General features: G+C 42.4%; 1 non-coding gene across 1 annotated transcript; it reads right to left on the bottom strand.

Moving 5' to 3' along the window:
* Positions 1–4,331: 4,331 nt before the first annotated feature.
* LOC145403518 (5S ribosomal RNA) lies at positions 4,332–4,451 on the bottom strand. The gene has a single exon (XR_013898035.1). It is a non-coding gene; the product is annotated as a 5S ribosomal RNA (ribosomal RNA).
* Between the last annotated feature and the right edge of the window lie 2,656 nt (positions 4,452–7,107).

Genomic DNA, 7,107 nt, shown 5'->3' with positions numbered 1-7,107 from the left:
GAGGAGAAGAAAGACGAGGCAAGAGTACCACAACTGCTGGGTAATAGAGAGGAAAAGAACAAGCTTGGAGGGAAGAGGGAGAGACGAAAGGGAAGGGAAGAGACGAAGGAAAGGAAGGAGGAAGGAGGGAAGGAGGATGTTGCGGTGGTGGGAGGAAGGAAGAGAGTCGGTGGTGTGGTGCGTGGAGGGATATGGATCATGTAACAATAAAAACAACGTTATGATGGAAATGAAGGTGAGTGGAGGTTGTGTAGCGATTTTTGCTAAAGGCGAGTGGTTTGTGTAAGTGGGAAAAACTGTGCTGACGTCATTAAAGTAAAAGGAATGTGGAGAAGTGATAACTAGGCACACACACACACACACACACACTGGTCACACAAGTCTAGCGAGAGTTTTTTTGTATTTAGTAAGAGGTATCACGGCCAGAGTGAGAAAGATCATTGCCGACAACACTGCTAGACTTGCAACTCATTTTCATTGACTCAACAACTCGTTCCTTTAGGCACAGCAGTCCTTGTACGTGCCACACACCCTCACGTGCACCACTTCGGCGTGCATACTACGTGCCTACCGAATACACGCAAGGACTGTCTCAGTTATAGCTCCTGCATTGGTATTGTCATTATCGTACCTTGGCAACCTATCATTCAAAGGTGCGTCTGATTTCGTGTATAATATGAGACGCAAGTGATTCGTGTATAATATGTTCGTGTATAATAATATTCTAGTATAATATATTCGTGTATAATGATTCGTGTTTAATATGATACGAGATGGGACGCACTTTTGAATGGTCGGTTGCCAGGGTACGATAATGACAACCTCAGTGTAGTGCGCCGCGACTTTAAGGGGGATGTAATGTCATGTCGATGGGTTTAGGGGCAGGAAGGTTAGTTTTGATTAATTTTACTTCCTCAAACTGTTCTCTGATCCAGCGTGGCACTGAAACCCCGTTTTGTGTGACGAAAGACCACCTCACTAACAACTCGTCCACCTTGTGTTTACATTTCGCCTCACAGCTTCTTGAGAGGCTGGTATTTTCGTCATTTTCTGTTCTAGCCTTGAAACCAAACGTCACTACATACCAGAGTCATATCGGTGAGTTTATTTTCCAGTTTGCCTTTACACAGCACATCACCACTTGTCCACTGCCTTCCATATGCAAAATAAACAGTTGTGTGCAGGTCCAGGCGTGATGGCAGCTGTGGATAGTGAATTGTAAAACAATAGAAGTATTTTGGAAGTGCTGTTGAAAAGGCCGTAAGATTTCAAATGCTTACGACATAAATAATTTCTACGTGTGTTTGTGTGATGGTAATTGTTGGGATTTTCTGATCTAAGGTGACAAAATTTAGTTCCTAATTACGTTGCTGTGATATTTATTAAAGTGATTCGTTATATGATTACAAATAGTGATGACCAGTATCTGACAGCTGCAGAAAGGTTCAAGAAAAGACCTTATCTTCCTGACACAGCAAACTATCTATCTATCTATCTATCGCAAGACGCCTTAATCCCGTAGGGGGTGACCACAAACAAATCGCCTCCATGTCGCCCTGTCCCCCGCCATATCATTGCCCTGCTCCCAGCTCACACACCCCTCTCTCATATACCTCTCCATCCCTCTATCCCATCCTTGGCCTCCCCCTTCCTCTCCACCCCTCCACCTCACTCACATACACTCCCCTCGTCAGTCTCTCACTCTCCATCCTCTCCATATGGCCAAACCACCTCAGTGTGTTTCTCCTAACGCTTCCTATCACATCACTGTCGGATCTGAAGCATACTGAAAACAATGTATGATCTGTATTTGCATCTAATAGTGTTTTCTTAATGCGAAACTTTGAAGGCTGTATTTTCTTAAGACGCTGATAGCAAAATGAATATCACAACGTATTATGTAAACATGAGAGGTTACATGTTAAATTACGCCATGGTGTGCGTAACGTGTACCGGTTTTATATCACCTACAGTTATAACTATCTATCTATAGTCCGACGCCCTAATCCCGCAAAGGGTGGCCGCAGACAGAACGCCTCCAGGTCGCTCTGTCACCCACCACTTCGCTGTCCTCCCCCCAACTTACTCCCCCTTCCCTCGTATATAGTTACAACGCATCCAGAAAAATTTGAAATGAGACTCAGGGGACATCGACCTTCAAGAACTGACTTTGACAACTTTTTGGCTGGCTGTAGTGACGTCTCTTATTATTTTACAGTCTGCATCAAAAGTCCACTCACCTATCCTGTTTCCTTCCTCACGAACTTTTGCAAATTCTTAATAAACCCGTGGCAGACAAAATCGGTCACTTTCTTTCGTCACGTCACTGTCATCGGCGTCTTTCGTGTCGGATTTATCATACTTGGATTTATCATACTTATGTGGAGATGTACTGCACTATCACAAGTAAAATTTTGAAAGTCCCGTATCTTTACTATCCTGCCTTCCACACGTCTCACCTCTCCTCCATTGTCAGGGAATAGTTATTTACTGGAGAGGTACAACAAATTCGCCCCGGTTTGGACTCTGCATATTTGCGTAAGAACAGAAAAAATAACGAAGTGGTGGGCAAGAGAAGAAGAGGGAAGGGAAAGAGGGGAAAGGGGGGTTGGTGCATGAGAGAGAGAGAGAGAGAGAGAGAGACTGGTTAGATGTGAGCTGTCCGAGTCACTTTGTATCATGCTACACTATCACTCTTAGTCCTCAGCCCGCATCATATATAAACAGTCAGAATGCGAACTTTACCAGATATTTTTCTCCCGTCATCCTCCTTCATACCTAGTGCTGGTTGGACAATTCTTTCAGTTCGGTAAGGTAATATTTGGCGTATTTTGGGGGCATCATACGTTATGTAGCTTTGAGAATGTAAGGTGGAGGGATTTTATTGAATTTGTTTCTTACGGTTTTATTTCTACAAGGTAAATAAAACCTTAAACAGCAAAACTAACACAAATATGACGCTGCTTTAGTGAATAGGTTACATCCAGGACAGACAAAACTTTTATGTTGCTAAATACCCAACCACACATTCCCGCCGATTCTTCCACCAACGCCGGAGTCCCTCAGCCTGGACTGCCCACTGTTTGAAAAGTGAAGTTCGCGTGAATATATTAATTTGTAGCGACTGCCGAAGCGCTTACTAAATTCATAACGTTAGATTATTATGTAGTTTGTCTCCATGAGAAATAAGATGCTTGAGATTACTTGTTGTCTTACGTAAGCATACAGTACGGTTAAAACGAGTCAAAAATCATTGTAATGGAACGGTCATTACAGACACACATAACCTATGGGATGCTTCTTTGAGGTAAATTTGAACCCTCACACCTGCAGAACGGACACGGAAAAGGAAGTGCACGTAACCCGAAGGAATAAGGTTGAGGTAGGTTATTTTAAAGGGAAGGAAGAAATAGTCAGTCTACCACTATGTTGGCCCTAAGAAAGCTTTGTCTAAGAAAGTTCCAAACTGCTCTTTCAAGGAACTATCGACAGCTTTAGGTGGCAGCCAATTTCAGGCAGTGTGGATCTTAAATGTGATGATTTTTTTTTTTTCAAGAAAGAAGGAACCAAAGGCCAGGAACCCGCTAATTGATCCCTCCAAGAAAAAACAAAAGATAACAGGGCGCCTAATTGCTTAATGTATCATGGTGGTAGCGATACAAGTCAAGTTTACATTCATGATTCCTCGTCAGCCTGCTTTTTAAATTAAACATGAGCTGGTAGTCAATTTTTAAAAATCCAGCCTTCTTCGCCCCCTACATTAGCATCTTTCCTAAATACTACGCAACCTTCCAGACTAGCAAGAATAATACATGCTGGTAGTCAATGTTTTCAAATCCAGCCTTCATTACCCGCTACATTAACATCTTTCCTAATTAGAACGCCACCTTCCAGACGTTGCAAAAATAATTCGTGTTGGTAGTCAATGTTTTCAAATCCAGCCTTCATTACCCGCTACATTAACATCTTTCCTAAATACTACGCAACCTTCCAGACGTAGCAAAAATAATTCGTGTTGGTAGTCAATGTTTTCAAATCCAGCCTTCATTACCCCCTGCATTAACATCTTTCCTAAATACTACGCAACCTTCCAGACGTAGTAGGAATAATACTTGTTGGTAGTGTTTTCAAATCTAGCCTTCATTACCCGCTACATTAACATCTTTCCTAAATGCTACGCAACCTTCCAGACGTAGCAAAAATAATTCGTGTTGGTAATCATCATCATTGCCAGACGCCATATATCCCAGACGGGGTGGCCAATGGCTTAGAGTTAATTGTTTTACAGGGAGGGGCACTAATCCTCCACCAACCCCACTTGACACGTAGGGATGCCAACAGCATCTGGTGTTCCCAGGCGGTAACCCATCCAAGTACTAACCAGACCCAGCGTTGCTTAACTTCGCTGATCGGACGGGAAGCGGTGTACTCAACGTGGTATGGTGTTGGTAGTCAATGTTTTTAAATCCAGCCTTCATTTCCCGCTACATTAACATCTTTCCTAAATACTACGCAACCTTCCAGACGTAAAAAGAAAAAGCAATAAATACACATCACGTCAGGGAGGAGGTAAATAATTAGGGGATATGCATCTAAGGGACTTCTTCAAATGGTTGGTTCTTGAGTTGGTCAGATTTTTCGACGAATTTTGTTGTTCCCTTATCCTTATTCACTGAGCAGTAAATTTGAGGACCTGCCTGTAGTTCTGATAATTGTATGTGTTTAATATGTTGTATGTGTTGTAGTTTTGATAATTGTGTGTGTTGTTCCAGGAAAATATTGGGATTTTAGAAAAGAATTACATCTCCGCCATACCCTCTCCAGTAAAGTGATGTATTAAAGTCTGTTCTTACTTTTACCAGATGATTTTTCGAACCCCCCACGGGAGAACAGACGTATTGAAGGCGACAGTGACCCCTCACAGTTCGAGGAGTCACCCCTAAAGTGGATATAAGCACCTAAAGAAAACGTAAAATAGTAAATATACCACGAGACTGGGAAAGTTAATACGCCTTCTCTTTCACCAGCCATTAGAGTAGATCTTTCTTTAAAATGAGTTATGCATATCGACCAGGAATTTCACTTTCTTTCATCTTTACATCAGTTATTCTTATTCACGTATTCTCACTCACACACTTGTTCTTACCATTCAGTCTATCATCTGCACTTTGTGTGTGTGTGTGTGTGTGTGTGTTCGTCTGATTTCAAGTAAAACAAAATACACATTTTCATTCGGAGTTCAAGGCACAGTTGTCTTTTAAATAACAGAACAGAGGAAGGAAAAACAAATGAATAAAAAAAAATACGAGTACAAAGAGAGCCACTATTACACACGCAAACGCACACGCACACGCAAAGTTCTGGGTCATTTCTATTATAGCTGCCGAGTTTCAAACGGAGCGAGAGGGAGAAAGCTGTCACCTTCACCTGCACCTAATCACACCTCCTCATAATTCGTCACCCAGAATACTTTTATGTGCCCACGAATGTACCTTTGTATAGTTTCAAGTCTTGCTCAGTAACTTTAGCTAACTTCCACAAAATATAGTTAAGTAGCTGAGGTTTTAGACAACTTTGTAGATGTCACTTGGATGTGCTGCTGTTTGTCGCATTGTTGAGGCTACAGAGCGTTTTAAAGTCGCAGTAAAGAGACAGATCAAACCATATAATTGTAGTCTAAGTATCTATTGCCAGACGCCTCAATCCCGGAAGGGGTGGTCACAAACAAATCGCCTCCATGTCGCCCTGTCCCTCTCCATTTCATTATCCTGCTCCCACTCACATTCCCCTCTTATTATTTTATCAATTTGTAGTTTTTTAGTTACTAGTTATTTTTACGAAAGTGTATAACCGGCATCTATCTTATTGCACTGTTTATACCGTTATATACCGAGAGGCAATGAAAACACACTCTTAGGTTTAAAAGTATATTGATACAAAATTTCTGACGGCAGCTTGTTTGTGTTACAGGATAGGTAATATCTGAATACAGAACAACTGGATTAGGTACCAAAAATCAGTCCAAACATTCTCATCATATTTACACATGCCCTATAAGAAAAACTGTCAGGATCTAGTGTGACCACCTTATGCAGCAACACAAGCTTGCTCGCAACGAGGCATTGGCAAAAACAAACGACAAATTAAAACGTGTCCAACAGCAATCCAGTGATGTTGCAAGGCTTGGATCAGATCAGCAACGTTGTGTGGTGGAATCTGCTGTTGCCGTACACGTTCAAGTTCGTCCCAGAGATGTTCAGCTGGGTTTAGGTGACACTGAAGGCCAGCGAAACATCTCCATAGTGTGGTGATGAAGAAAATCATGTGTTAATCCTAGCTGTATGGGTTGGTGCATTGTTGCATTAAAAAACAAGCTGCTCAGCAACAAAAGGAGAATTGGCTGTAAGGTATTGGTGATGTATTGATGCGCTGTCAGGTTTCCTTGAACAAACACAAGCTGAGAAAGGAAAAGAACACTGATGTCACCCCATACCATAACACTGCCACCACCACAACGATCTCTTTCAGTACCAGTGACGTGCAAAAACGTTCATCATGATGCCAGTAAATTCTGACTCTTCCATCAGGTAAGCTCACTATGAACTTTTGCTCATCTGAAAATATGACATCTCTCCTGTTGGCAAGGTAACCCCCTACTGCAGGCCAGTGTTGTCTTGCAGGTTGGGGCTGATGAGTCGACTTCTGACCTCGGAAAGGTCGACTTGCACAAAGGTCACCTCCAGTAAGACGTCGGAGAATTATCCATGAACTGTTAGATCTTCCTCTTGTCCCGATAATATCACTGGCGGTCGTTGCAACTGTCTGTAAGTGATTTCGAAGATGGCACCTAACAATATGGTGGTAAGGTCTTGCCGTTGCTCGCTGTGCACCTGGGTGTAGACTATCTTGCACCCTTCCGGTGAACTGATAACGTATTTGCAGACGTGTAGGGTGCATATTAGATTGGCGTGCAGCTTCCTTATATTGTGTTCTTGAGTTCAGCATCCCGGCGGTTTTATTCCTCTTTGCTAATGCTGGACGTGGCACGATGATTATGCATGTTGACGTCAAATCCAATGTGGTGTTAATAGAGGGTACAGCTACACC

This window comes from Coenobita brevimanus, chromosome 60 (assembly GCF_032717465.1).
Source record: "Coenobita brevimanus isolate Jiangsu-jjx chromosome 60, ASM3271746v2, whole genome shotgun sequence".
Lineage (NCBI taxonomy): Eukaryota > Metazoa > Arthropoda > Malacostraca > Decapoda > Coenobitidae > Coenobita > Coenobita brevimanus.
The sequence above is the reverse complement of the archived record's forward strand: the minus strand, read 5'-3'. Positions and strand labels throughout refer to the sequence as shown.